Genomic DNA, 13940 nt, shown 5'->3' on the forward strand with positions numbered 1-13940 from the left:
AATTTTAATTCTTCAGGGACTGTGGCCACTCAGTGAACATTTATTAAGTATTTATTATTTAAAATACACTGTCCTAAGAGTTGGGGATGGAAATAAAGACAAAAGATCGCCCCATCTTTCAAGTTTACTATTTAATGGGGAAAGATAATACATAAAAAAGATTGTGAGGAAATAAGCATTTATATAGCTCATAACACCTGTGAAATGCTGAACTTTACATTTTACAAATATAATCTTCTTTGATTTTTACAAAACCCCCTATGAGGTAGGTGCTGTTATTTTTTTTTTTTTTTGAGTTGAGAAAAATAAGGCAAACAGCAGTTAAGTGACTTGTCCAGAATCACACAACTAGTAAATGTCTGAAGCTAGATTTGAATTCTGGTCTTCAGTTACTACAGGATTCCAAGGCGCTCCAAGCAGGAATTGGGAGGGGAAATGTATCCAGTGCAAAGGAGCTATAGAGAGCATTGGTGATGTGATTTGATGCCAAGAATAATCAGTTGTTAAGGAAGAAAATTTATCAAAACCATACATGACTCTATGACCTCATCTTCCTTCTCCTTTCATCTCTTTTCTGCCCTCCATCCTTCCTTTACTTTTGTCTTCTAATCTTTCTCTCCCTCCCTCCACTTGAAAAATTATATACAAAGCTTAAATTATCAATTCATGAAATATTGACATTTCAAAAGACTGAGGAAGTCCAAGATCATTTCAGTAGCCAGGGTAGGTACCAAGTTTTTGTTTTTTGGATTTTTTTCTTCAGCCTGGTACCTGTAATGGTATATATCCTTCCCATGATTTAAATGGGTCACTTCAATTCACTCTGAAATAGACCATAAAATCATGTAGGTTTTTTTTCCCTTTGTTAGGTAAGATCAAAAAATACTTACTATGCAACATATAGTATGTAATAGTATGTAACAAATAATTATATAATGTTATTTATGTGTGATATGTAGTACATTATATGATTAATATATAATATAATTAGAGCATACAGATAATTAATTATAACAGTGTATAATTATATATAACCATTTCAGGGACTTTGATGTCAAAAATATACATTTTTACAGATAATTTACCAAAAGTTCAAAAATTTGCTTTTTTTAAAATCAAAAGTCTTTATGATTTGAAATAATACTATGGAGATCATCTAGCCCAGTCCTTATTTTATAGCTAAATAACTTACCAAAGTCATGCTATTAGGTAATTATAAAGCCACAGAAAATTTTATTTATTCTTTGAAGATAAACACACACACACACACACACACACACACACACACACACAGACACATACAAACACACAAGAATATCATAACATTTGAATCCCCTTATGAATGCAACCTTCAAAGCAGATTATTTATTTTAATTCCAGCTCAAAAAGTCATGAATGTCAATAATTCGAGGGGACCAGATTTTAACAGATAAGATCATAGGTATATTTGAATATTTTGAGCTCAAAAACAAACAGGGAAATGGATTTTCCACTGTTCAATAAGGACAATAAACTTTTTTCATTTTTAGAAACTCGATTAAATTCAAATTTATTTCTAACCACAAGTGTGCAATTGTTATTTAGTTTACATTCAAATACAAGTCCAAAATGTAATTTGATTCCATTTACAATACTTACAAAACTAATTGTTAGTAGGAGAGTAGAGAATATGTAAATTCAGAGCATATTATTTTCAGGTGACTTTTTAAAAAGATGAAAAAATTGCATAGAGGATTGTTGTTCCTTATCAGGTAAAAACAACAACAAAGGCCTTTCTCATCTTATCTCAAGGCTGCTAGAGCTAAAGATGTGGTCAGAGTGATGTTTAAGGCCATCTAAGAAACAGTAATGCATTAATTGAAGGGAGTATTCAATCAGGTAATGTATTCATTGTTGTCTGGTGGTTAAAGCACTCCATTGATAATTCTCAGCAGAAAAGTGATGGTAGTAGACACACTTTAATGACAATAGGAGAATGAGACTTGATACTGTAAAGAATACTCCTCCAAAATGCTGTTGTGGGGGGGAAATTAGGAGGGATCATTTTAGGGTTGAGTCAATAGTAACAGTGAGCACCCTGAAGTAGATACAGATTTTTTTTTTAACTATTCTGGCAAAAAAAAAAAGAATCCAGACTAAAATTAACTTTGAAAGAAGTTCTGGACAGGAAAAGGAGTCACAGCATTTTAACATTAATCTGAAGTTTTGTGTGATGGAAGATATGACAGTTCCAACCTGTTTTGTCTCAGAGATATGCTCTGTGCCAGTGACGAGATGCTACATATTAGTCATCTGAATGTATCTGTATGAGCCTTTGAAATATTTTAGCTCTAGGTGGCAAAGCTCCCTCCCTTCTTCTTCACTCAATGCCCAAATTCAAGTATCTCAAGATTTCTGGATTTTCAGTACCCAATAAAATGATTTGATTTAGAGATATTACTAATAACTAGAGAGAGTAAATTACATTTTTTCTAAGGTTAAATAACTCAAAATAGTTCATGCTCTAGAGCTCAAGTTTTTAAGCTAAAAAATTAAATTTGCACAAGATTAGGGAAATATTTTCCTAAATAAATTCAATAAAATTTGTAAGTCATCTACTAATTATATAACAATGAAAAGAGTTCCAGCTCTGGAAGGGAGAGCCTCTGAATTCAGATCCTATATCTTACATTAGCTATTCAACTTTAGGCAAGTCATTTTCTCCCAGAAACACAGAATTTTCACTTATAAAATGAAGAAAGCATCTGAAATTGTTAGGATCTTATGTGATTATATTTGATCAAAAGAAAGGTTCTCTGATTAGTATATATTTACTCGAAAGGTAGTGTGACAGTGTAGTGGAATACTACACTGAGCTTAGAATTAGGTAGACCTTGGATTCAAATTTCTCCTCTTTCCATTCATAACTTTATTGATCCTCAACTGATAAGTGGAATAATAATAGCACCTATCTCCCAGTGTTATGATTTGACTGATGAGATAATGTAGGGAAAGGATTTTACAAATCTAAAGGTTCACAATGAATGTTAATTGGGACTGATTCCTTTTTTTCACTTAAAAATCTTAACATTCTTTTATTTTTAAATATATTTTCTTTAAATATTTCCCAATTATATGTAATTGTATAGCAATCTTTTTTTTAAATTTTGAATTCTTCTTCCTGCCCCTTTCCCATCTTTGTGAAGAAAGGGAATAATCATGATTATTCATATAAAATGATTCCATATTAGTCTTTGGGAGAAAACAGGTAAAAAAAAAAGGAAGAAAGAAATTTTAAGTTGTTCTTAAATGTGTATTCAGAGTTCATTAGTTCTCTCTCTAGAGATGGATAATATTTTTTCATTATGGGTCCTTTAGAATTGTCTTGGATCATTGTCTTGATAAGACTAGCTAAGTCTTTCATAGTTAATGATCCTTATAACATTGCTGCTACTGTGTATAGTATTCTCCTGTTTAAAAAAAAATCCCAAATTTTCTGCTTTCCTTCCAATTTTGGCTGCATTAGGTTAGTTTGTACAAAAGCATCTTAATTTCATGTAATCAACATTATCTACTTTACTTCCTCATGATCTTTATCTTTTTTTTTTTTTTTTTTTGGCTATAAACTCTGCCTTCCAGCAAGTCATCAATCTATTTTTTTTTAATCAGTACCAAACTGTTTTTACCCTTAACACTTTGTAATGGAGTTTTAAATCTAGAATAGCTAAGCCATCTTCCTTCATATTTTTTTGCATTAATTTCCTTGGAATAGAATAAGAAAAAGATCAGATCAAAGTTGTCCTGCATATTAGCAATGGGTAGGCCTATAAGGGTTTACCATGCTTCCAGCCTAGATTAGACTTTTATTTTTAAGAAATAAAATAAGCCATATGGAGAGCCTTGAATTCATGAATGATAACCTTACACGATAACAAATAAATAATATGAAGTAGTTATATCCCTCCCCTTAAAAGTTACCTTCCATTTGCTCTGTTTATGTCATGTATGTATTAAGATAGTAATATGTTGTCTTCCCCGGTAGAATGTAAACTCTTAATAGATAAGATTGCTTCTGCTTTTTTATTTATTGTTGGTGCTTAACAAATGGCGGAACATAGTAAGCACATTTAATAACTAGGTACTGATAAATAGAAAGCCATTCTAGATTTTTAAAGAAAGAAGTCATACAAAAATGCTTAAATACCTTCCTTTAATTAATTAATTAATCAAGGTTGTTCTATCAGCTGGACAAACTAAAGCTAAAATTGAAATCAAGGAGAAGTGTTTAAGTGTCTAGATAGCAAATGAAGACATGGGTTAGGAGGTAGATGAAAAAGGGAAATTTAAGAGATAACGTGAAACACCTATACATTTTATTGATTAATGGGATATGGAAGGAAGTGATAGAGAAAGAAATTAAAATAAACCCAGTGATACTGTAGATAAGAATGGAAAGTTTGAAAAGATTCCATTTTTAGTGCAAAAAACCACTAAGTTTAGTTAGGAACATAAGCAGGATGTCTTTGTCAAGGCCTCCAGACAGACTACCTCCAATTAGGACTAAGTTTTGCTTTGAAGAGAGAATGAACAAGAAGAGAGAAATTGAAAGCCTTTTTCTGATTCATTCCCTGTTGGGAATTAGAGGTAGTCATCTTCTGATATGAAAAGGAAGAAATAAACTGAATCATTCATTTCTGATACAAGTGAAGGGTAAAACTCCTTCAGATTCCGGCTTGCTAATAGTAGCATAAATATTTAAAATTAGCATTTCTGAGAGTTGTCAATGGCCTAAATAATTATTATAATTAACCATGCATCTGTCTATTTTTGCATGTCTATTGTATATATTTGAGTCCATTTGGTTTTCCTCATAGAACTATTTTCTGCAAGTAAAGGATCTGGTGAATATGTTGATTTTTTGCACTCAATTTATTAAATGAAGTCATTTAAAAAGTCTTAGTAACATATTTAACCTTATTCACCTTCCCTGGTCCACTCAGAACTCTGGCTTTGTCTATTGGATTGTGAGTGTTTTGAGGATAATAAGGGTTACATACCTTTTGCCTTTCTTTGTATGCTCAAGCACTTTACACAAAATTTGGCACATAAAAGGTGCTTGCTTAATTTACTGTGAATTGAATGTAAAAAGTAGTTTCCTAGAGACTATTTTCCAAACATTCAATATCTATCACAATTTATAGAAAAATAGCCTTTTGTGATGACACTCCACCATAATGATCTTGTATTACTTGGAAAAAAATCATTGTTTTAGGTAATATTAATCATCTTACTTGGCAGTAATCTTAGAATAAAATGTAATATATTTTGCCAGATTACATTGCCTCAGGAAGACTCTCCTGCCTCAGAGTTAGTGGCTCTTGTCTATTATAAGAATAATAAGAAAGTTATTCCCTATTTGTCCAAAAATATAAAGAGTAGGAACAATGTCGTGAAAGTACATTGCTCATGAAAGTATTCATTGCTATCTATATTAATAAACAGTAAAATGTATGATTCTCTTTTGCTATCAGAAAACGTCATGAACAGCAGCAGCAATCTCTGAATGATCTACTGATTTTTTTTTCTCCTCGATTAGATTTTGATATTCTTGAAGGTAGGACTGTCTTTTATAGATCTCTTTTTTAATAATCCTAGCATTTAGCATAGTGTCATGCACATAGTAGGTACTTTATAAGTGTTTACTAAATGATAACCACCACCTAAAGAAGGGTAGTTCAACTTCTACAAGGAAAAAAAATCAATTAAAAGATAATTTTTGTCATATCTCCATAAGTATTTAAGTCATTAAAACATAGAAATATTTAAAGGGCTAAAATATAAATGACAAATTTTCCTTTCTTTTTTCTGAGAATGTTTTTTTTTTCCCTTTTTCTGAGACTGGGGTTAAGTGACTTGCTGAGGGTCACACAGCTAGGAAGTATTAAGTGTCTGAGACCAGATTTGAACTCAGGTCCTCCTAAATTAAAGGCTGGTACTCTATCCACTGCGCCACCTAGTTGCCCCCTCTGAGAATGTTTTTAATGTTGAGTTAGAATGAAAACAAAAAACATTTAAAAGTCTAAGGTATAGTGCTAATAATAGAGCACTTACCATTATTACAAATAATAAAATCATTTAGAAATGAGGCAATTAATCATAAGTTGGTACTATTTCTATCTTCTTGACTTACCGAAAATGGGAGTTATCTAAAAATATGACCAACGAGGCTATGTTGAGACCCTTTGGTCAGTCAGAAGGTGTCTAATTTCATCACTTATGAAGAAACTTGGTTTCTAACAACATCGACTCATCAGCCTTCACAAAACTGAAATTTATTTTTATTTATTTCATATGTAAGAGGCTCATTTTAAACACATTTCAGCTAGTACCATTTAATAATAATATGGCTGAGTTTTAAATTATCTTACAAGGAGTGAATTTTAGTGGTATTCTATTTGTCTTTTACAAAATAGAAAAACTAGTAACACAAAATCAAAGAAACTCAGAATAAGAAGGGAGTAAAGGCACTATTTAGTCCAGTCCTTCCCTGAACAATAGTTTCCTCTACCACACAGCCACCAGAGAGTCATCTGGAAAAGGGATTCTTAAACTTTTTCCACTTGTATCCTTTTCAATTGAGAAACTTTTTAAATGACTCCAAGTATATGAAATAGGTATACAAATCAAACAGTAATAATAAATCATAATTTCACAAATCCCACATCAAATTATAAAACCCCATATAGAGTGATGACCCATAGTTTAAGAAGTCAGGATACAGACCATATATGATGATCTCTAGTAAATGAAATTGAATACCTCTTCCCAAAAAGTTTCCAGTTTTGTATAACCCTATATGTTATTTATTTATTTATTTGTTTGCTTATTTGTTCATTTATTTATTTGTTTGTTTGTTTGTTTGTTTGTTTGTTTGTTTGTTTGTTTAATTTTAAAAGCATATGCATGGGTAATTTTTCCAACACTGACCTTTGCAAAACCTTTTGTTCCAGATTTTCCCCTCCTCCCTCCCACTCCTCCCCAGCTGGCATGTAGTCCAATACATATAACCCTATATTTTTATCCCAAAATTTTCCTGATATCAAGCCTAGATATCTTCCTTTGCTGGGAACCCTTTTGAGTCTGAACAAATCAAATCCTTTCTTCATTTGATAAACCGTCAAATACTTGAAGATGGCAATCATACTATCATTAAATCTCCTCTTATTATTTGCTGCTCTGTGGTTAATCAGAGTGTACCTATGCATCACAGGTTTTGTTCCCTTCCCAACAGGGCCAGATCAGCCTATTAACTCTGTCAGAAAAGGGGGAAAATGAACCTAATATGTCCTATTGCTAATGAAACCATTCTGGTTCTTGGTTATCATTGTTTCCTTTGAGAGATGTTTCCTAACATTTAAAGAATATATTATGGAATTTTGCCAAAAACCAGTGAAGCTCATTGCCCTAAAATCTTCAAAATCCATTCTCTTTTCTGGTTTTTTTTTCCATTTTTTGGAAAATCAGAACATTTGCACTTTTCCACTTCAGTTCATTAGCTTTCAAAGATCATTTATGATGTCCCAAAGAATTGGCAGGGGTGATTATTAAGTACCTGAGGATTTAATTCATTTGGGAGGGGTGACAAACTCATCAAGGACAGCAAGGTGCTACCTTATCTTTTGGATTATCTCCCTATTAGCCATTTTTTGTTCTGTCCTTTTCAGTCCAAAAGATCATTATCCTGGGTAGATAAAAGCAAAACAAAATAATAGACCCTGTTTCTCTCTTTCTGCTAATACCATCACATTCACTTCAAGTAGTGGTTGTCTCCTCTTTGATGGTCTTTTCCTCATACATTTAAATTAAACATTTAAATGAATTTTAAATGTCTTTTTTTAATCATCCTTAGCACTTTTAGGCAGTCTTAATTATTTCTTAGTTTTATTACAAGATTTAAAAATATTTTCTATTCATCTTCTACTGCAGATTTTTGCTTTCCTCTTCTGATAACATTCTTTTCTAATCCCAATCATCCTTCAGCTAACTACTCAACCACCTCTTCTTCAACAAGTTTCAGATCCAGAACACAGAGACAAGAATTTTAAGCACCTACTACACTATTTGTCAGGTTTGGGACATATAAAGACAAAACTTAAAGATATATATATAATGTGTGTGTGTATGTGTTTGTGTGTGTGTCTATACATACAAAGTGAATACAATATAATTGAGGATTAGGTTGGGTTTTGTGGGATTATTTGTGAATTAACAATTAGAAGGATCAGCTTTGCTGTTATACCCTAAAAACATGTGCTCTTCCCTGTGACTTGTAGATGAAACCTTTTGAATGTGTTCTCTCCTCTCCCCCCCCCCACATAGAATGTGATCTATTGAGTAAGGTCTGTATTTCTATTCTATTTGTAACCACAAAACTTAAAACAGTGCTTGGAACACAGTAAGCACTTAATAAATATTATATTTCTAATATAATATTTACTTATTTATTCATCCATTCATTCACTAATTCATTCAGTCACTCATTCAGATGTGCTATGTTACACTTGGAATTTGAGCTGTACTTTCTATAGGACTTTGGATTTCAAAATGTGGAGATAAGTATAAAAAGTATTCTAGATATTGGGGACAATATGATCAAAGGTACAGAGCTGACAGATTAAATCATGTAAAGGCAATAGGAAATAGTTGAGCTATAGCACAGAATGCATATCAGAAAGTCTTGTGAAATCAATCTGGAAAGATAAATTGGGGGAAAATTATGAAGGGCTTTCGATGACAAACCCACAACTATTGGTAAATGATTAAGTAGAAAACAAGTGGGAAAGGGAAGAGTTAAGAATTAATCTGGGCTTAAAAATCTCTAATTGGACAAAATGCAGAGGTTTGAAACAATTTAAGCAAGAAGATAAATGAGTTGCATTTTGGACACATGTTGATTTGAAAGATAAAATTATCACTAACTAGAAATAATTGGTTATTCTTCTGGTAGAGAGACCAGGAGAGAAGGAAAGAAGGAAGGGAGGGAGGAAGGAAGAAAGAGAAAGAAGGAAGGAGGGAAGGAAAAAGGGAAGGATGTAGGAAGAAAGGGAGAGAGGGAAGAAAAAAAAAGAAGGAAGGAAGGGATGAAGGAAGGGAAGAGAGAAGGGAGAGAGGAAAGAAAGAAAAGAAAGAGCAAGGAAGGGAGGGAAGAAGCCTTTATTAAGAGTTTACCATGTGTCACACCCTATGCTAAATATAAACAAAAAGAAAGTCTATCAAGGAACTTATATACTAATGGAGGGAAGAAAATATGCATTTTTATGTCAGGGCACTTTATGTTCCAGTAGTATATGATAACAAAATTGCAAACAGATTTTATTATTCATAAACAATAAAGTCACTGTATTTAATATGCTTAGCCATAAGTCTACATAACAAAGTATAACCAACTAGTAAAGGACAATTGTGAGCAATATCTTCATCTCTAAACCTAGATTAGAAGAAGTACAAGAATAAAATAAGAGATCAAAGTTGAAGAACCTGAAACCATTGAGAAATTTCACTTAATACAAATCCAAAAATCATAATTAATAATAAAACAGATGACAAGAATACAACCAATATTTCAAAAAAAAGTTAGGGAAAGATGAATAGGAGATGTACACACTTGGACTGGAATTCTGAAAAGCCCTTTATGTAAATTTCTTGGTATTAATCTAACCCTGATTATATCATTATTTTTTAAATCTGATATCTGTTACAACCATTTTGCATTAATTTATTATTTTTCAGGTTTTAACAGGAAATGTAAATTAAATAAATAAATATGAGGATAAACACTTAATACTGTATGCATACATTATTGCCTTGTCAAGAAGCAAAAGAGGAATGATAGTGCAAAAAATTATAGATATCAAAGACTCCTCAAGGTAGATATAACATTAATTTAAGATTTTACTACAGAGACTTGAGAAGGAAAGAAATCAGAAGAAAGCAAAAGAATGTGGGAAATGTCTGTTTTTTTATGGTTGCAAGAAATCCTAAACAATTACAATGTAAACTGGATCAAATGAGAACAGATATTATTTTTCCCATATTTCAAACGTACTATATAGTATCTACTTTGATGGATAGACACCCAGTTTTCTCCATCCTCCTTCCTTTTAAGTTCAAACTTCTTTTGATTAGATTTGTAGGCCTCTAGGAAAATAAAAACCCTAACCAGTCCTTCTTAGGTACTCCCTTGGCAGCAGTCTGTCATGCCTGCATTTTTCAGTTGTGGCCTAGAAATGCAAAACCCAGTCTCAGACCCCATGTACTAAGGCAACTATTATCTTCCCAAATCTGCCTTTATTTTCTGAACCTTTTGCCCTTAATGTACAGCAGCAATAAAAACACCATTTGAACCTTTCCAGGTTTTTGCCCATGAGTTCATAATCTCGAACGTTCTTGTTTGTTATTGTTGTTGTTGTTTTTACATGTCTTCTGGTAATCTACTCCTGATCCCATGAATCACCAGAAGTGGATAACAACTGCCCAATTTGGTATGTTTTGGGAGATTTCTGAGATAATTTGGATATATGCCCCCCCAAAAAATTTCAAATTTCCACATTAGTATCAGATGGACTAAACACGGAAGCAATGTCTCTCAGCACAGAATTACCACCTATCTCTATTTTTCTATTCTTCCTCTTATACTATTTCTCATCTGATATCACCTGTGTACCCACAACATGATTCCCTAGAGGATAGTAGTTGCTTCCTCTTCAGTGTCCAGCTCTACTGACTTTGGAAAGAGCTTCAAATCTATTTTTCTACTCTAACTATCCATTGCTACATCTATCCTTCCATGCTTATACCTCCTGACACAAATCAATATATTCCCTTCTAATTCTTAAAATCTTTTTTCGTTCTGTTTTCAAAATGAAACCCTTCTTCTATTTTTAGTTTTGGTTTTAGATATGTCATCATTCTCTCTTTTTATTCAAGGGGGAGAATGCACTTTTCACAGTGCCTGGTACATATTTTAATAAATATTTGTTGATTGACTGCACTCTCAATATTGATAGCAGCTATTTAGCAGAGCAAAAGCAGCAGCATTGTACATTCAATAAAAGTCACATTAAAATTCACCCTCCTCTCCAAATTCATTGGCCATGGAAACTTTGGGGTTGTTTTTTGCCTTTCTTGCTAGTAACTCTCATGCAGAATTACTTTGAAAATTCATCTGAGGGATTCAGGTTGGCATGTCAATTCCAGAGTCAAGTTGTAAGTAAATTGAAAGCTTTCATGTTTGGGGGTTCAACTCATTTCAATATGACAAAAATTTATTTAAGCTCTACTATATTAAATATACTGTGTAAGGCATTAAAGATGTAAAGGGTAGGGAAATGAAAAAGAAAGTTATAGAGATATTCTATTGAAAAATATGGAATAAATGCTCAATAAATGTTTATTGAATAAAATGCAATCGTGGGTCAGAAAAATGCTCACAAGATGCCATAATTAGATAAAGATTCTTATTTTGCTTTGGCAGTGAGATCAACGGATCACAGATCCAGAGCTCAAAGGGATATTAGAGGTCACCTAATTTGAATCCTCATTACACATCTGAAATTTTGTTTTTGTAAATGAATGTCCTTGGCATTATAATCAATCACAGCAGTAGTTGCAGAATGTCCCCAATCCCTCCCCATTCATAAAGGCATCATGACATCGTATAGACAGGTTATTGGAAGTAGTCAAACATGAAAGATTTTAAAATTCTAAGGAAAAACTGCCAGCCCGTTTGTAAGGGTGAGCAGTTCCAGGTGAAAGTGATAAATTGTGCTTGGGTTCACTCCCCCCATATTCCCATGTCGAATGTTTAATACCCTTTTGTTGTTCTAAGAACAAATTTGATATGCTAAGGATCCCTAGTGAGGAGGCTAGTCAGCAATTGTACAAATAAACCATTAGGCTGAGAACAGCAGTGTCAACACAGACATAGTCTACTAATTTTTTGATCATTGATGGACATTAACCATTTCTAGAAGGAGTTCTAACATGAGTCTCATCGTGTCTTTAAAAGCACAATTTTGTGTTGTGGGTTTTTTTCAGGATTACTATGGTCATAAACACTCTATTACTGAAGTAGTCAGAAACTTCACCTTAAGATCGAATTACTTTGCTATACTCTGTGAATGGGATACTTTGGAAAACTGCTCTTGCCTAATTTAAGGTAAAGATCTCCCCCCCCCCCTCACATATTTGGCAGCCTCCATTAAACCTAAGATCACCAATGCGGGTAAGAAACAGATACAGAATAATGTGGGGCGCCTCCCTGCTGATACAATCTTGGATTGTAACAATATCCTGGCCTTGGGTTGAATTCAATTGCTTATAAATTAAAACATATGGTACTTGAGAACCTGGCTCAAACATACAATATGTGTTCAGACAACTTACAGATCATTGAGGGAAAAGTATCAGGTAAGGAAGAACTGTCTTTCTGGACATTTCTTAGACTAACACCAAGAGAATGAAATAAAAGCAAAGCCCTGGACTTACTTACTTTTAATCCTTTCCTCTGATTTATTATGTAGGACACCAGACACTCCCAAGAAAGCCAGGCTTCTGGACTACAGAGTATTCAACACTTCCCTTTATTCATTTAAACTTATGGTCCTGAACTTTCCATTTCTGAGATTACAACAAAGTTCTCACAATCTCAGAGAGTTCACTAAATGAATATTCCACTGTGTGGTACTTCTGCTGCAGAGAACCCCGCTTTCCATGGAGAAATGTCAGTAACAACTTAATTTCCTTCTGTTTTGAGAGCATCTTTTATCAACAAAGTGTTCACAGTAATCACATCTTTTCCGCTGAAGGCTACCCTGGCTCCTTGAGGGATGAGAGGATGAACATAAACTAAGTGATCACAAAAGCAAAGGGTATTGAAAAAAATCAAGAATAGTGTGATAAAGAGAGCTCTTTAACTACCAGCTGAGTATGAAAATGAAAAATGTGCAGATTAACAGTTCTGATACCATTTCTATTAGCCTCATTTATTAAAGTTATAGCAAACTGTTTACCCTGCTGGTTAGCTCAAGCAAAATTGACTCTGATCTCATGAATTTTCGGCAGTTGCACTCCAGGTTTACTCAGCTTTCAGCACAGATACCTTTCTTGTCTATCCTTTCAAAAGCAAAGAAAAAAAAGACAGAAAAGGAAAAACATCCAGTGGGAGATTACAACATCCCTGGCAGGGGATCGCTCCAGAACTCTGGTGAATGTAAGGAAAGACTCAAAACGGACTCAGTATGCCATCAACCATTCTGAATAGGCCTGGAGCCTTCTGTTCAAGGTGAGTCAAAGGTCTATTTGATGTCAAGAGGCAATAAAATGACCCATACTTAGAATCTCCAGCAAAAGCCTCATTAATTCTCTCCTTGGTACAGGAAAGTCTATTCCTAAGAACTTACTCAGTGTCCAACAATGCATCAAAACATCAGACGACTGCTCAGGCAGATGAAATTTTGTTACTTTAAAAATAACAGTAACAACAATAACAAATATTTTTATATAGTACTACAATGTTTAATTCTTCCAACACCTCTGTGAAGGAAAAATCATAAGTTAATAAAATTATCTTATTCCCATTTTTTGCAGACAAGAAAATTAAGTTGCATAAATATTCATTAATTTGCCAATGGTCATACATCTTGAAAATGTCAAAGACTGTATTCAGATCTAAGTCTGTGCTGATTCCTAAACTTTCAACTAAAGGTAGAGTCTTGCCCCAACAAGAAAGATAGAGACCTAATCTAGAGTACTTTGGAGGTTAAGGTAATTCTTGGTTTACCTAAAAGGTTTAAAGAGTCTAATTCAATTCCTTTTAAAATTTGTATACTCTAAGTCCACTTAGATAGGGCCTGATCCCCTGTTCCCTATACCCAATCTCCATTATCTTTTATTTCCCAGGA

At 33.2% G+C, this 13940-nt stretch overlaps 1 long non-coding RNA gene across 1 annotated transcript; it reads left to right on the forward strand.

Moving 5' to 3' along the window:
- The first annotated feature begins 397 nt into the window (after positions 1-397).
- On the forward strand, positions 398-13616 carry LOC141546013 (uncharacterized). The gene is made up of 6 exons (XR_012483210.1): positions 398-723; positions 5511-5593; positions 8051-8107; positions 9769-9905; positions 12076-12196; positions 12561-13616. It is a non-coding gene; the product is annotated as an uncharacterized LOC141546013 (long non-coding RNA).
- The last annotated feature ends 324 nt before the right edge of the window (positions 13617-13940 follow it).

This window comes from Sminthopsis crassicaudata, chromosome 6 (genome assembly GCF_048593235.1).
Source record: "Sminthopsis crassicaudata isolate SCR6 chromosome 6, ASM4859323v1, whole genome shotgun sequence".
Taxonomy (NCBI): Eukaryota; Metazoa; Chordata; class Mammalia; order Dasyuromorphia; family Dasyuridae; genus Sminthopsis; species Sminthopsis crassicaudata.